The sequence below is a fragment of the Balaenoptera ricei genome, chromosome 4, assembly GCF_028023285.1.
Source record: "Balaenoptera ricei isolate mBalRic1 chromosome 4, mBalRic1.hap2, whole genome shotgun sequence".
NCBI classification, from domain to species: Eukaryota; Metazoa; Chordata; class Mammalia; order Artiodactyla; family Balaenopteridae; genus Balaenoptera; species Balaenoptera ricei.
This window is the reverse complement of record NC_082642.1, coordinates 65,373,177-65,390,506: the sequence shown is the minus strand read 5'-3', so window position 1 is coordinate 65,390,506 and position 17,330 is coordinate 65,373,177.

Here is a 17,330-nt window from a genome sequence, read left to right as displayed (position 1 = left end):
TCTCCCTTGCAAACGTTCACCCCCCTGGATGGCAGGGGAGAGAAAAACGAACTTTAAACATATTAATTTATGGAATCACAGTTGCCTTCCAGTTTGGCCTCTTTTTAGATGATCTAGTCTCTTTGGGATAAATTCTCCATCTTCTGGATCCCCTCCCTTCCTCCCCCTTGCTTCTCTCCAAAATGGCATCTGGGAACAGAGCCTATGAGATCTCCAAAGAGGGGGGAGTTGGGGTGCAGACGAGAACTAGGGTGTTCTGGACCCTTAATGGACACTGCTGAAGAATGGTTACCGGGACGGCTCCCTGGACAGATGACCACTGAAGAACGACTGGCCATGGGGGTTTCATGATGACATTCATTTCCAAAGTCCATAGGCCTTTCTTCTCCTTAGCCCACATGCATTTAACTCCAGAAAAGTTTCTGCACATTGATGCCTCTTCATACGGACTCCAGGCCTTTGCTGGTCCACTGAGGCCTCAGCATTTCCACATTAGAACCCACTGCATCCCACCCCACATACCCTCTGGGCCTGGGGAACCAGGAGCACCACCTGGGGCTCAAGTAGCAGCCACTCCCTTCACTAATGATGCACCATCATTTCTGGGCTGTGTTCATGGAGGCTTACAGCCAGTGGTGTGCAGCAGCCTGCACATGAGAATGATGAACTTTCCGTGAGTTTTGTGAGTCAGTTCCTGAAACAACCATTATTATTTTTTTTGAATTTTATTTTATTTATTTTTTTATACAGCAGGTTCTTATTAGTTATCCATTTTATACATATTAGTGTATATATGTCAATCCCAATCTCCCAATTCATCCCACCACCACCACCCCCGCCCCCCTGCGCTTTCCCCCTTGGTGTCCATACGTTTGTTCTCTACATCTGTGTCTCTATTTCTGCCCTGCAAACCGGTTCATCTGTACCATTTTTCTAGGTTCCACATATATGCATTAATATACGATATTTGTTTTTCTCTTTCTGACTTACTTCACTCTGTATGACAGTCTCTAGATCCATCCAGGTCTCTACAAATGACTCAATTTCATTCCTTCATATGACTGAGTAATATTCCATTGTATATATATGTGCCACATCTTCTTTATCCATTCACCTGTTGATGGACATTTAGGTTGCTTCCATGTCCTGGCTATTGTAAATAGTGCTGCAATGAACACTGGGGTGCATGTGTCTTTTTGAATTATGGTTTTCTCTGGGTATATGCCCAGTAGTGGGATTGCTGGGTCGTATGGTAATTCTATCTTTAGTTTTTTAAGAAACCTCCATACTGTTCTCCATAGGGGCTGTATCAATTTACATTCCCACCAACAGTGCAAGAGGGTTCCCTTTTCTCCACACCCTCTCCAGTATTTGTTGTTTGTAGACTTTCTGATGATGCCCATTCTAACTGGTTTGAGGTGATACCTCATTGTAGTTTTGATTTGCATTTCTCTAATAATTAGTGATGTTGAGCAGCTTTTCATGTGCCTCTTGGCCATCTGTATGTCTACTTTGGAGAAATGTCTATTTAGGTCTTCTGCCCATTTTTGGATTGGGTTGTTTGCTTTTTTAATATTGAGCTGCATGAGCTGTTTATATATTTTGGAGGTTAATCCTTTGTCTGTTGATTCGTTTGCAAATATTTTCTCCCATTCTACAGGTTGTCTTTTCATCTTGTTTGTAGTTTCCTTTGCTGTGCAAAAGCTTTTAAGTTTCATTAGGTCCCATTTGTTATTTTTGTTTTTATTTCCATTCCTCTAGGAGGTGGATCAAAAAAGATCTTGCTGTGATTTATGTCAAAGAGTGTTCTTCCTATGTTTTCCTCTCTGAAACAACCATTATTAACACTTAACTTCTACAAACTTACAATAAGTTATATTAAAAATAAATGTGATAAATACTCAAAACTAATTATTTTATTACATGTAACCATTATCTATGCTCTTGAGGTTATTTACAACTGTTACATCTGTATGGGGGAATTACTATATAATGATATGCTATTACACATTTCTTCCCAGCTCCATGTTCAATGAGTTCACATTGATAGACTGAAATCAGCCACGGTGGAAGTATTTACACTCTGCAAATTGGCACATGCTGCAAAATCAGGATTGGTTTTTGTTTTTTTGGTTTTTTTCCAGAGAGCTATTAAACATTTATAAGCACACCATGGCTTATATCCTTTCCAGCTAAATATACCATAACCCTTCTGATGTTTTCAGGTGTTCTCACTCCTATCACACCCCTGCACACAGAGCGGGGAAAGCCTGCACAGGTATTTGTCCCTCTCCGTCTTACCTCTATTTCTCCTCCTCTCTCCACCATCCAGCAAGACCATCAGGGGCTGGCTTTCCACTCTTTTTTCCATCTGCCAAGGATTCCCCTACATATTATCCTCCTTCCTGGGGGCAATAAGCCTTGTAATTTACTCTTACTGGTGGGAGGGTTGCCCATTTGCCTGTTTACAAATAGTATCCAAGAAGAGTCACAGGGCAACCTGGAACTAGGGATTATCAGGATCAAAAATAATTGAGTTGATATACCAAAATACAACCTCATTACATGGGTCTTAAAGTTGAAATGTTATTTAATAACAACTACTGGCGACTATGTGGGGAAAAGGAACACTTGTGCACTGTTAGTGAGAAAGTAAAATGATGCAGCTGCTGTGGAAAACAGCTTGGCAATTCCCCAAAGTATTAAAGATAGAACTACCATATGATCCAACAATTCCACTTCTAGGCATATATCCAAAAATAATGAAAGTAGATTCTCGAAGGTATTTGTTCATAGCAGCATTACTCACCATGGCTAAAACATGAAGGAAACCCAAATGTCCATCAATGAATGAATGAATAAAGAAAATGTGGTCTCTACATACTGTAGAATATTATTCAGCCTTAAAAAGGAATACAATTCTGACACATGCTGCAACATGGAGGACATTATGCTAAGTGAAATAAGCCAGTCACAAAGAGACAAATACTATATGACTCCACTTATATGAGGTACCTAGAGTAGTCAAAATCATAGAGACAGTAAGAAGAATGGAGGTTGCCAGGGGCTGGGGGAGGGGAGAGTGCAAACTTATTGTTTAATGGATATAGAGGTTCTGTTTGAGTTTGGGAGAGGATGGGGTTGATATTTGCACAACAATATGAATGTACTTAATACCACTGAACTGTACTCCTAAAAATGGCTAGTACAGTAAATTTTATGTTATGTATATTTTACCATAATTCCAAAAATTGAAAAAAAATTAAAAGGTTATTCAGAGTACTGAAGCTGTTTTAGAGGCATCTTCTCCTTAGTCTGTAACTCAAAACCATTTTAAAAATTAAATACCCCATTAGAAATTTAAGAAATCCCTATATACCAAACATTAAGTTGACAAACATTAAATTGACAGCTTTTGCACATGTTATTTCCAACTATTAGCAGTTCACTGACTGGCAATGAGAGTATTTTCTGTGTCAAGTTCCCTTCCTCTCCTTAGCCCACATGCGTCTACCTGAGGATAAGTTCCTTGCATTCTCATATTGGCCTCAATCAAGTCAAGAAAAACTCTAAGCTATGATGCTCAGAGAGAAAAAAAACTCACACCCGCATTTCTATGACCTAGAAGTTTGAATTCTCCAAGCTTTTATTTCATATATGTGTAAGCCTGATGCTTACCCATCAGAGCCATTTAGGGTGCTTTCAGGAAGGGATGAGCCCTCTGGAAGTCAATTAACTGGACAGGATAAGCCCTGTGGCAGGCTTTCCTCCAGAGAAGGGAAATACAGATGATTTGTGACACTAATGAACTTCAAACCCAGCAACAGGAATACAATTTGGAACAGAATCCAAAGAGGAAATAGTCCATCCAAATTCAGTTCTGGTGACTGGAAGACTGTAATTGAATTTCTTTCCTAGAGGAGACACTCCTCACAGGGCAGGTGGGGAGGGGGAAGGGAGTTTCCTAGCAATGGGTTTCCCTGTTCTCTGAAGCTCTGTGTTCGAAGCAGCCCCTTTAATATGCTGGAAATAAGTTCAAGATGTGGATACAATGTCCTCAGCTTTCTTGCCCAGCCGCGTTGACCTTGTACTTAAGGAAGAGGAGATTGGGCTAAGCAGCTATGGTGGAAATGGTGTGCGGGAAGGTGCGCTGTGAGCTTTGAGGACCAGCGGAGGACCCTCTGTGCTCCCTGATACCCAAAATGCCTCCCCTGGAAACAAGGTCTGGCATTCCTCAATAAGAAAGAGATCTTCAGATGCCTTCACAGTTAACGCCCCTTGCAAGAAGAAACACAGTGTCTCAATTCATCCACATTGACATATGAGTGACTGATATCAGTTCCGTCCCAGAAAGCAGGTTTTCACAAGTCATGAGAAAAGATTATGAGGTCTCTGGATGCCTGAGAAAGGATTAGGGGACTCCAGGAGGGGAAATGGCACAGAAGGGGGAGGCCAGGGCCCCAAAGACACACATGGCCCCATTCACTTGACAACCTTGCCAGGAGTTAGATCTAAATACAGAAGACACCATAAACCAGCCCTGATCTGATGCCCTCAAGATCACACTGAGGGGAGAGATGGCTGGTGGGGGGCAAAGAGGCTTGAACTGCAAGAGAGAAACCTGTATTCCAATCCTGTCTCTCCACAGCCAGCTAGGTAAAACTGGGCAAGCTGCTTCCCCTGTTTCCTTATCTGTAAACAAGAAGTTGACCCGTGATTTCTAACTTTCCAGATCACTGCCATGAGTGCAATGAACACATCTTTCTTGCTTCCTGCTGCACCTTGGCACCTAGTGCAGAGCCTGGGATGAGGAGGCATTCAATGAATACTTGTTGAAGGAATGGATGAATAGAAGTATTCTCTCATCATCCAGAGGCCCTCCCTATGATTTTGCCAAAGTAAAGAACAATTTCAATCACTTTGTTTAAATATTCAACAGTTCACCTCTCTGACAGATTTCAGATCTTTTCAGAAATTGATCCTACGAAAATAGATAATCAGAGATATGGTCAAAGATCTATGCCAAAGAATACCTCTGTAATTACGGGAAAAAATACCAAAAAATTGGAATCAACCTAATGTCCCAAACTGGAAGTTGTTTAAATAAATTATAGTGTAACTTTAGAACTCAGTACTGCACAGTCATATAAAAATGTCTTCAAAGAATGTTTCATGACATGAAAATATTCACAAATTATATTAAATTTTTAAAGTAAGATGCAAAGGTTACATACAATGTCTTTCGTTTTGAAAATGTATATATTTTATATATGCATATAAAAAATATTTAGGAGATTATATAAAGTATTAACCATTGTTACCTCTGAGAAGTCTGACTGGGGTGGTTTTGCATTTTCTTCTTTATGATTTTCTGTTCTTTGCAAATGTTCTTCAAAATACGTTTTATTTTTATTTTCAAAGATACAATGTAATTAATGTTTATTCCTTATGACATAAGGGCCTTTTCAAATATTTGCCACATCCTAAATGGCAAACCAACAAGGCACCTTGGCAAGTCTTCCCAACCAACGACACAAATAATAGAATCTCAAAGCCATACCGTAGACAGATTTCTCTCTCTACATTGGCACATGTAAATGTAGGATGCTTATATTCCTTCAGCAGACGGAATCCATACTCAAGTGGAGTTCATAAGCTTGGATACTTGGCTCACATATGTATTGTTAAGTATTAAATACCAGTGTTAATTTGTTCCGAATGTCAAGGGTATCAAAGAGACATCACAAAGCTAAAGGATAAATGCAGATATGTGTGTATTTAGTTGTAAATGTTCAGTTTAATCCTTCTACCAAGTAAAATATGCACCATTATACCTTTGTGTTGCCTTGGGGATACTGCCTGTCACACAGAATATGGTCAATAATTATTTGTTAAATTAGATTGAACAGAATTTCACCCACATCTGCCAAAAGTGTAATTATTTTCAAAATGTGCATACTGTTCATGATTTATAAATGAAATACATCCTTCACTGAGGTCATTCCTCTACTTCAAATCTCCAGTGGCTCCCACTTGCCACAGAACGAAGCCCTTCACTGCCTGAACCCCGTCCATCTCTCCAGTCGCGTGTCTAACTCTCCCCGAGGTCCGATATTCGGACCACAGAAGACTCCTCGGGGTTTCCTGGGCACACTCTCCTGTCTTCCTGTGTCTTCTTGAATGTCATTTACCCCCTTGTCCACTCAGCAGTCTCCCATTCATCCTTCAAGTTCCTCTCAAATGTATCTCCTCTCTGAGTTTCTGGAATTTAACCTCTGCCCTACCCTCTCCGTCCCGACCACATGATCCCATAGCATTTTTATTTTTTCATTTACATGTTGAATACAGTTATTTGTTTATATGTCTCTCTCCTGCTATAGATCAGAAGCCTCCAAAAAATACGAAAAATATAATATTAGAACTATTTTTCTAAAATATTTTTAATCTAAAAATTAAGAACAAAATTAAGCCTTATATTCAGTATAATATTATATAATATTAATATATAGTATAATGTACTGATTATAGTATATATTAAAGTATTAATATAATATGTCGATTAAGATATATTAACATTGTTATAATAATATTTTCAGTGTTAAGTACAATGCATAATTTGATTTGTATTGTATTGTATTATGGAGCTTATTATGGATCTATTGAGCCACATATTCATCAGACCATTCCTCTGAGGGTCTAATGATCATCTGGGTCTTCAAGAGCTCCTGAGGCCAGAGGACCCTCTTCAATGATGGAGGGTAGACAGCACCACCCTCACTATTTCATTCAAGTTATGATAGTTTGTATAATACAAATACCTATTTAAGTGGATTTATAGATTGCATTATCTGTTTTTACCAAACTAACCTCACAGAAAGAGCTAGTCATCTAAAAAGACTCCTGCAAAGAAACCATAAAACAGCCTTTGCAGCAAAAACAGTGAAGCTAAAAAGTACAAAAGTTTGCTATCTGACAAGGATTTAAAACAAAATAAACATTGTTAATCTATGATCTTATACAATTCATGAGAAAGCAATTGTTTTTTGAAGGAAATTAGTGCAATGGAGAGATCATTTTGAAAAAAGATGTTTGGACATGTATGTGATTTTCTTACTGAAAATAATATGTATCAAATATAAAAACAGGTCTACTGTACATATAGAAAAGTTTTAATTTTAAAATCTGATTAAGAAATTTTACAGAGAGTCTCTATGGGTTTTCAAACAATTTTTTAGAAATAAAAACATGCAACCTACCTGATTAGTTTGAAAAAACAACTGAAAGGCATCAAGGAAGATGGAGAACTGCCGAATTTTAATACAAATCTTTGCAAAATTTGTGGAGGAGGTTGACATGAGAGTATAATGATTGAGGAAGGCAGTCAATGATGTACTTCTTCTATATGGTTCTATGTATTCATATGAAGTATCTTTTTTCAGCCAAAGCAGCTATGAAAACCAAGTAGTATAATTAACTGAACTAAGAATCAGACTTCTGAATATTTTTATCCCAGTATTAAATAATGAAGTAGGTTCAAACTCATGGCTCTCATTAAAATATTATTACTAGTAAAAAGAAAAAGAGTTCGTATCATTAATAAATTAATAATGTGAAATAAAATTAAAATGTTTCATTTTTCCCATTCTTTCAACTTTTTGTACATTTTGTGCTGTGCATAATACATTAATACAGTTGTTCATCTATAGAGATAAGTAAATCAACATACATAGGTATATCTAGAGACAGAAGAGATAGTTCATAAAAGTTTGCAGAGTGCAAATCTTCTTATAAGATTTAATAGCAGAGACATAAAAAGTGCCCACGGAGCCTGTGCATAGAATGTGAAAAAAACATAAAATAGGGGGGGAAATACTTTTAGGTAGGCCATGGTCTGTTTACTTTGTAATAATCAAGAGGAGAGAAATCCTCTCTAAAAATTTTGGTGTCCTAGAATTTAAACTATAGCACTGAGTAAAAGATTAGAATGTAAACTACAGCACTGTGTAAAAGATAAGAATGTGAAACCGTATATTCAGCTAAGAAAATGTATCAGAGAGGAATTAAATATTGAAGTTTAGTGGCATTTTCTGACAAACTCTCAAGATCTCATCATTAAATAAATTCACTTGACCAAACAAAGACACATTCTAGTATCTGTCCTCAGAGCACACTAATTTGAATTCATGAATATAATGAAAGTCTGTTTCCAGAAAATTCCCAGAGGGAAATAAGAGGCATTTTTATCACTTATCATTATATAGCAATATAGTGCTTCGAAAATGAGATTCAAACATGCTTTGTTTTCTTTTCTTAAACTCTGTGGAGTTTTGCTTCCATTTAACAGATTAGAAGATGTCTGCATTTGAAGCTAATTCACTTATTGCTGTGCCCAGATCTTCTATCGCTACAGAATATTTACCCACTCTTCCTCCCCAAAGCTGCATCTCAAAAGCTGCTCAGTTGCTGAGATCAGCTTATTGACCTATGAAAGGAGGTGAGCAAACTTAGTGGCAACCAAATGAACTCTTGTTGAGACAAAAGCAACCAGCTTACTGGAGACAATTTGAGGACAAATAAAAGGAATAACTACTTTCACCATGGGTGGTAAACATATGGAACTTGTTAACTCCAAGTGACAGTGCTAACTCAAGCATAAATGGGTTCAAGGAGGGTTCAGATGCATTCTGAGAGAATAACTCTCTAAAGGGTTGTTAAATGAAAATTAAGTTTGTTCGGGGAAAACTCCATGCTCTGGAGATGGACCTCAAGGAGAACATGAATCCCACTCCTCTGTCCATGAAAAGCACTGCGGCTACTCTGGCCTGACACAGAGCAAAGTTCTTTTGTTCTTACCATGACATCAGAAATAAATTCCAGATCCTATTACACAGAGGGTGTCTTTGATAGCCTCCCAGGTCTTGGCACTGCCCACCCTCCTTGGGCTGGGGAGGAAAGTACGTGACTAAGAAATCAGAACTCTTGCTCTCTCTTTCCCATCCTGAAGCCAAATATACTTTTTAAGCAAAATCAAGGCCCTACTTCCCTTCAAGGGGCCTTTTGGAATTGAAAGTAGCTCAGAAAGACCTCCTGACCAACAGTGCTCTTTTTTTATTTTATTTTCAAATTTTAAGCCAAAATTGGTTAACTTCAAAGAGGCTCTGTGCAAAAATCATAGCATTATTTTCCTAAGGAGGCCTTATTGAATGATTGATATTTTTAGGGTTTTCCAGCCCAATGATCTCTGCTAAAAACAGCATGTACTGACTCATCTTGGCATTTGTTTGCAAACAAAACCCACAGTCTGAACTCTGTTTATCACCCCCCAACACTGGAGTTGCTAACAAGTAGTGATCACAGTGGCCCATGCCTAGCAAAAGGTGCTCCCCTGTGACTTTGTTTTTTACATACAGATTATAATCTCTGTCATTCATTGGAACTTCAAAGCCTACAAGAGACTATACTCCCTTCAATAGCTAATTCCCCTTATTTCCTGAAAATCTGTTTGCGGAGAATATGAGTCTACATTTCCTCTTTCAGAGATATAAATATTCACTAACCCTTATACTATAGAGAAGTTTGAGCTTCCTCCACTTTCCAGGTGACCACAGATAAATGATCTATTTCTAAGAACATTTGTTTTGAAGACTAACAGGTCCAGAATTTAAACCTACCCCTAAACTAACATTTTCAATTGGGAGAATATTTATGTTAAAGAATCTTAAGCTAATTTGAATCTGTCCTTTCATTAAATGGCTTTCTGTAGTAATTCATTCCCCTTTCTTTTTTTTTTTTTAATTTACTTATTTTTATTTGTTTTTGGCTGCACTGGGTTTTCGTTGCTGCACGCGGGCTTTCTCTAGCTGCGGCGAGTGGGGGCTACTCTTCATTGCGGTGCATGGGCTTCTCATTGCAGTGGCTTCTCTTGTTGCAGAGCATGGCCTCTAGGCACGCAGGCTTCAGTAGTTGTGGCGCATGGCTTAGTTGCTCTGTGGCATGTGGGATCTTCTTGGACCGGGGCTCGAACCTGTGTCCCCCACAGTGGCAGGCAGATTCTTAACCACTGCACTGCCAGGGAAGTCCCATTCCCCTTTCTTAAGGAATAAATTCCACTTGAAAGCTAGAGCAGTGGTCAATACTTCAGGCTTTACAGTCAGGCTTGCAAGGCTGTGGAACCTTAGGCAATCTACTTAACCTCTCCATGCCTCTGTTTTCTCATCTGTAAAATGGGTATACGGTAGCCATTAACTCATGAAATTGTTGTAAGAATTAAATGAACAAATACATGTATGGTGCACTCTTATGTTACTATCGATATTTCAAGTAAAATTTATGCTTATCTTTAATAGCCTATGAGAAAGAGGCATACTTCTGACATTTTTATTCTACTGTATTTTGTTAAACATAATTTAGTTTCATTTCATAAATTCCAAGTATGCTGTAGCAGTATGAGAACTGGCCTTAGCATTGGAAGAGATGGGTTCAAATCTTGACCTTGATACTTACTAGCTTGTGGCCTAGACTCATTACTTCACCTCCCTGAGCCCCAGTTTCTTCACATAGATAAAAGGGATGATACTGATGGCTGAATGGACTGAATGCTTGTGTGCTCCCCAAAATTCATATGCTGAAGCCCTAATCCTCAATGTGATGACATTTGGAGGTGGGCCTTTTAGGAAGTAATAAGTTTAGATGAGGTCATGAGGGTGGGAGCCCCTGTGATGGAATTTGGGTCCTTGTAAGAAGAAGAAAGACTAGAGCCCTCTCTCTCTCTCTCCCTCTCTCTCTCCCCACCAAGTGAGGACACAATAAGAAAGCAGCTGTCTGCAAACCAGGAAGAGAGTCCTCCCCAGACACCAGATCTGCCGACACCTTGATCTTGGACTTCCCAGCCTCCAGAACCATGAGAAATAAATGTTGACTGTTTAAGCCACCCAATCTATGGTATTTTGTTATAGCAGTCAGAACTGACTAAAACAGATGCCCTCTTCATAGAATGTCAGAAGGTATGACATAGGCTACAAGTTTCCCTCAAAATCCACTCTTTTCTTCTTACAGACTTAAACAATTAACCAGGCACACAGGCAGATAGAATAAAGGCCAGGTCCAGCTTCACGGACATGCCACCTGTATAGTCTCACAAGCCCCACAAGCAGAAGGACCATTAAACCCTGGCTTAATTCTCTGCTGTTGGCATCTCGGATTCTTAATAATTTTATCATTGAACTTGTGTTTTGTAAGTGAAGTCTAATGGGACTTGTATTTTGTAAGTGAAGTCTAATGGGGTCATAGAGCATGCATGTGAGCTGAGAAAATATGTGCAATGCATGTGTCCATCACTTCTTGCCACCTTATCTGTGTTCGTGATTCCCACGAGCACAGATTTCTGATGGATCCACGATGTATGGGAGTTCAGCAGGACTCAAAGCAAGTTCAGAGTAAGTATGTGTTTGTTATGCCTATGACTGAGTGCCATGGTTTGAATGTTTGTATCCTCTCAAAATTCATATGTTGAAATCCCAACACCCACAAATGATGGTATTAGGAGGTGGGGCCTTTGGGAGGTACTTAGGTCATGAGAGTGGAGCCCTCATGAATGGGATTAGTGATTTTATAAAGGAGGCCCCACAGAGCACCCTCACCCCTTCTACCATGTGAGGACACAGGGAGAGGGTGCCAGCTATGAAGCAGGAAGAGGGTCCTCATTAGGTGACCATGCTGGTGTCTTGATCTTGGACTTCCCAGAACTGTGAGAAATAAATTTCTGTTGTTTATAAGCTTCCGGTCTGTGGTATTTTGTTATAGCAGCCTGAACAGACTAAAACTAGGTAAACAGGTACACGGACAGTCCCCAGAGGCCACACTTACCATTCAAACCACAACTTTCTTCAAATAGAGAAAGAAGACGATGGAATTCTAAGAAACATGAATGACCAAGGAACACTATCTTTGTATTAATTCCCTGTATTCACCAACCACTTTACACTGAAAATGATGACATAGAAGGAAAGGGAAAGATAGGGCAACTTATAGGTCCTATTCATTTCAATCCTTCCTTACTCATCAGTAAGCTGAAGGTAGAGCGTGCTGGCAGAATGTGTGCATATCAAGAAGTAAAATAAAAAATTAGTTACTTTTGTGCAATGTTTCCACCGTCCTAATAAGAAATACTAATATGTGTACATGCTACCAAATAGAAATTGTGGAATTTTAGTGTTTCCATGTAAAAGTGAACTGTTCTTTTATTTGCATTTAAAACAGACGTTGCACAACAGAAAGAAGAATGGTAAAATTCAGGCTTGTAATTTAAAATTTTAATTTTTCTTTACTTAGAACATTAAATAGCAAAAAAAAAAAAAAAAAATCCACCATGACAAGTCAAGAGAGAGACCACAAAAAAAGGAAAAAGCTTTATGTTTTAAGTATTTTTAACCACACTTTTTCCCTGCTTTTTGTAAAAGGAGCTACATATTTTCATTCTATCCTGGGCACTGCAGATTATGTAGCCAATCTTGATAAAGACCATACTTCCCAGCCTCTCTTGCAGCTACATGTGGCCATGTGACTTACTGCAAGCAGATTCCTGCAGCAGATTCAGGGAACTATCTTAGGAGATGGTGGGCATGAGCCTTTGGCCCTTTTCTTTGATCCTTTCTCCACCTGCAATGTAGATGCTGCCATCTTGCACCATGAGTTCAAGAGTCACCCCCTGGGGCTAGCGAAGTGGTGAGTTGGAAGGAGCCAGCGTCCCTGAGGGCTTTGTGAAGAAGAACCATCTAATAGGCCAAGACTGTGAATTGCTAAACTTTTACCATGTGTAGAATGGATTTCATGAAATGACTTGGTAAGAGCGTGTGCCTGTATTAGTCACTCAGTGAATGCCTAGATTTTTATTTTTATTGTTTGTTTTTTAGTCAGCTAAGAAAAGAAATATTATTCTTCATATTTTTCTTGGGAACAGTTCAGCACCCATGGACCATCTACAATTCCCAGCATGGGGGTCACTGCTTCAAGTTTCCATTTTGCTCACCATATCTGGCCGAGCCTTCTACGACAAGTCAGTGGCAACTGACTTCACTGTTCTTGTTGCACCTATCGTAATAAAAGCTGAGCTCTGACACCTGGAGAGGAAGTTTTTATATCAAACAAGTTTTACATTCAAACAAGAAAAGATTGACACCTTCAACTAAATTCCACCCCTAAAAAACAGCATGCTCCTCTGTGGAAGGTCTCAGCAGGACACGGTGGAGAAACCTGGAGAAGGCCTTCTCTGCCCATTCCTCACTCTTCTGTGCATAATTAAATCAACAGAGTTTAAGGAGTTTGGGGATTGGCTGACTTTCAACACCCATAAAAAAGGTGCAAAGTTGGGAGAAGATCTAGTCAATATGCCTCATATATCAAATATTCTGTAAACTCTTATCTTTAATCTGTGCACTAATGTGCTTCTGCTGGTATTTTATTTTCTCCTCTCAGTCAGGGTGTAACTTTCCAAAGTAGATTAAAGATGGCAATGTTAAGAAGCCAACGGCATCATGATTCATGACGTTCCTGACTACACCACTAGGCTGTGAGTTAACTGAGGGCTGGGATTGACTTTGAGATTCTTTTTCATACCTGGTGGCTAATGCATGGCTGGCACATAACAAGTGCTCATCAAATGTTTGCTTAATTAATTAACAAATCAATCAATTAATGAATAAATAAATACTTTTAACAGATGCTCTTAAAATCCATTTTAGGATGACTAAAGTTCTAAGAGCTTGTGACTTGTCTTTTTCTACAGTGTTCAAATTTTCTTTAATGAGTGTATACGACTCCAGGTATGAGTCTAGACCAACAGAATCAGCATCCCCTGAGAGCTGGTTAGATATGCAGAGTCCCAGGCCCCACCCCAGACCTGCTGAATCAGAAGCTGCATTTTAACCAGACCCCTAGGTGATAGGTATGAACATCACAGTTTGAAAAGCAAAGTTGAATGTAACTTGACATAATAACATTTTAGTTAAAGAAAGCCCCAGACTGTGACAACTAGGTGCTCTTTGCCATTTGGAAGGTAATTTTAATATAAAGCATAAGCAATTCTTACCTTCTACAATCCTCTAGAAATGGCTTACGGTTTCCATGTTTTTCATTTCAACAATGCGGCATGGAGCAGTGACAAGTCCCTCCATCTCCACGCCCTCCCCCAGCCCCAGGGCCACAAAGCCTGAGCTCTGAGATTCTGCGTGAGGTAAAGAAATATAGATTCCTCAAGAGCTGCTATTCAAGCCATAAGCAGCATGTGCCAATGTTCCCCCCACAATTCTGGTTTAGTCTCCTTTAAGCTGCACATCTGGCTGTCACACACTCTTTTGTGGGGACGTCTCAATGGCAGCACTGATGCTGCCTCTGCCCAAAGCCAGCCCCACAGTGGCCTCCCTGTCCTCCCAGCATGTGAGGTCATGAGCATGAATGTCCTGCCAAACATTTAAGATGTTGCAGTTCACATTGTGTACATTGTATAGAGAAACACTGAAACGCAGATTTGAAAAAAAAAAAAAAAAAAAAAAACTACAGGGCAAGATACAACCAAACCTTGTTCTATTGTTATCCCTAACTACCAGTTCAGCACAAATATGTAACTTGTATTCTTAAAGTAGACAATCTTCTCTCTCTCTCTCTTTTTTTTTTTCTGTCACTGTAACTAGCATCTGTAGATTCAGAGATTTCCTTGAAACATTCTTTCTCTAATGTGGTTTCTATCAAATTCTTGGAAAGCGTGAGCAGAACTGGTTCATTTCAAACCAAAGGTCCCCTGCATGTGGTCCCTTCAGAATAGGCCAAAGAGTTGGAGGGAAGCTGCATATAACTGTTAGAGTAATCTTGCCTCCGAGGACCATCTAAGAGGGATGAAGGAAGGGATTAGCTGCACTACAAAAAGGCATGAGGAAGAGGTCCTTCCCTTCACTGTTTATCAAAGTGTGGCGTGGGAACCACCGCTTCAGAATCACTGGGGATGCACAATAAAAATGCAGCTTCTTGGAAAACAACCCATATCTATTGAGTCGGTGTCCAAGGTGAATCTGCAATTTACCTGACTTCCTGTAGCGATCCTTATCTTGGAGAACAAGGGCTTTAGAGCTAGACTTGAATCCAATTTTAGTTCTCTACAGGGGCGATCTGACCTTGACAAATAACCTAAACTCTCTACACGTTCTTTTCCTCATCTATACAGCAGGGACTGTGGGGAGGATTGAGCGTGTGAAGTTCCTGGCACAGACAGGTCTCAGGAGCAGGGCTTCGCTTTTCCCTGTTATTCAGGTAGAGCTCTTTGGGTCTGCCATTTTACCTGTGACCAGGGGTCATTGTCTTCCCCTGAGTGACGGTTACTATATGTGCCAGGTTCTAACGGAGCTCTAATGAAGGCAGCTAAAATCATCAAGACTGAATCCCCTTTGGTTGCTAAGGGAGAACCTGCTGCTCTGTAGCTGTACTGTCCAGTCCGACAGCCATTAGCCATATGTGGCCATGGCCACCGAGCACCTGCCGTGTGGCCAGGACAAATGGAGAGGTGCTGTAAGTGTAAAAGCCACGCTGGAATCCAAAGACTTAATGCAAAAAGAAGAGCATAAAATATCCCATTAATAATTGATTACAGGGGGCTTCCCTGGTGGCACAGTGGTTGAGAGTCCACCTCAACGCAGGGGACGCAGGTTCGAGCCCTGGTCCGGGAAGATCCCACGTGCCGCAGAGCAACTAAGCCCGTGCACCACAACTACTGAGCCTGCGCTCTAGAGCCCACGAGCCACAACTACTGAGCCCGAGTGCCACAACTACTGAAGCCCACGAGCCTAGAACCCATGCTCTGCAACAAGAGAGGCCACCACAGTGAGAAGCCCACGCACCGCAATGAAGAGTAGCCCCCACTGGCTGCAACTAGAGAAAGCCCGCGTGCAGCAACGAAGACCGAACGCAGCCAAAAATAAATAAATAAAATAAATAAATTTAAAAAAATAAAAATAAAAATAAAAAAAATAATTGATTACAGGGAATTCCCTGGCGGTCCAGTAGTTAGGACTCCGTGCTCTCATACTGCCAAGGGCCTGGGTTCAATCCCTTGTCGGGGAGCTAAGATCCCACCAGCCGTGTGGCACAGCCAAAAATAATAATAATAATAATAATAATAATAATAATAATGGATTACATAATGAAATGATAATATTTTTGATGCATTGGATTAAAATAGAATATATTAAAATTAATTTTGCTTGTTTACTTTTAGCTTTTTAATGTGGCCCCTAGAAAATTTTAAATTACACACGTGGCTCATATTACATCTCTACTGGACAGTGTTGTTCTGGAGGAACAGCTACTCCTCCCTCCTTCCTTCACACTGATAATAAAACCCAACACTGGAGTTATGACCTACAATATGGGATTCCCTAACCAGGAGGGCAACGATCACCTTGGAGAGACTGGGGTATCTCTTCTCCTGCTGTAGGGAAAAGTGGGGCTCCTAAAGCATACCCCCTCACGAGAGAAAGCAAGCAGCAGCCTCAGGGAGGGAGGTGGGTGAGTGGGCGTATGCATCCATAAGAGGACACTTCTGATTCAAGCCAGTGGTTGTGAGGAGGGGGACGGTTGTGGGGACCTAGGGCCTTCCTTGTCCACGCCCCCTGAGAGCCTCCTGCTCTATCCATGTTCCCAATCATTACTCCCTGGCAAGTTTTCATGAGGTAGGGAGCGTCCTCCAAAATAATCACACCACTTGTGTCCTTACAAGACTGTATCATTATTAAGCAAATATTTTGGCCAACAAGAAGATTATCTTTTCTCCATAAGTAATTTAGAAATAGTTTCCACCAGGTCATAATCTCCTGATGTACACAGATCTCTACAAAAATGACTAGCCCAAGTGGATATTTCCGAAGAGGAAATGTTTGCCAATCATTATACTATCAGCTAATGAAATTAGTATTTTTGGAAAAATACGGCCAAAATAGACTATAATCTGTTTTTTTAGAGCAGACTTGTAACTTGACAGAGTTTCTGGTATAGAAAACACACATAAATCAATTCAATGTATTTGTCTTTGTTCAAAATTACCAAACATATACATGCATATGTTTGAACGAAATGCATTTAGATATTCTGACCTAAAGATCCAATAAAATGGGATTGTTTTATAGTTCCTTTTATACCTAGTCAATTCCTTCACTAAGCACTCAACGTAGATAAAGGAGTTTGACTGTGTGATACTTGGCACTTGATATCTGATGGCTGCCTATTTATATATGACTTAAAGAAGCCATAACATCCGCACTTAAGAGGCCTAGAGAGCATCTAGGTTA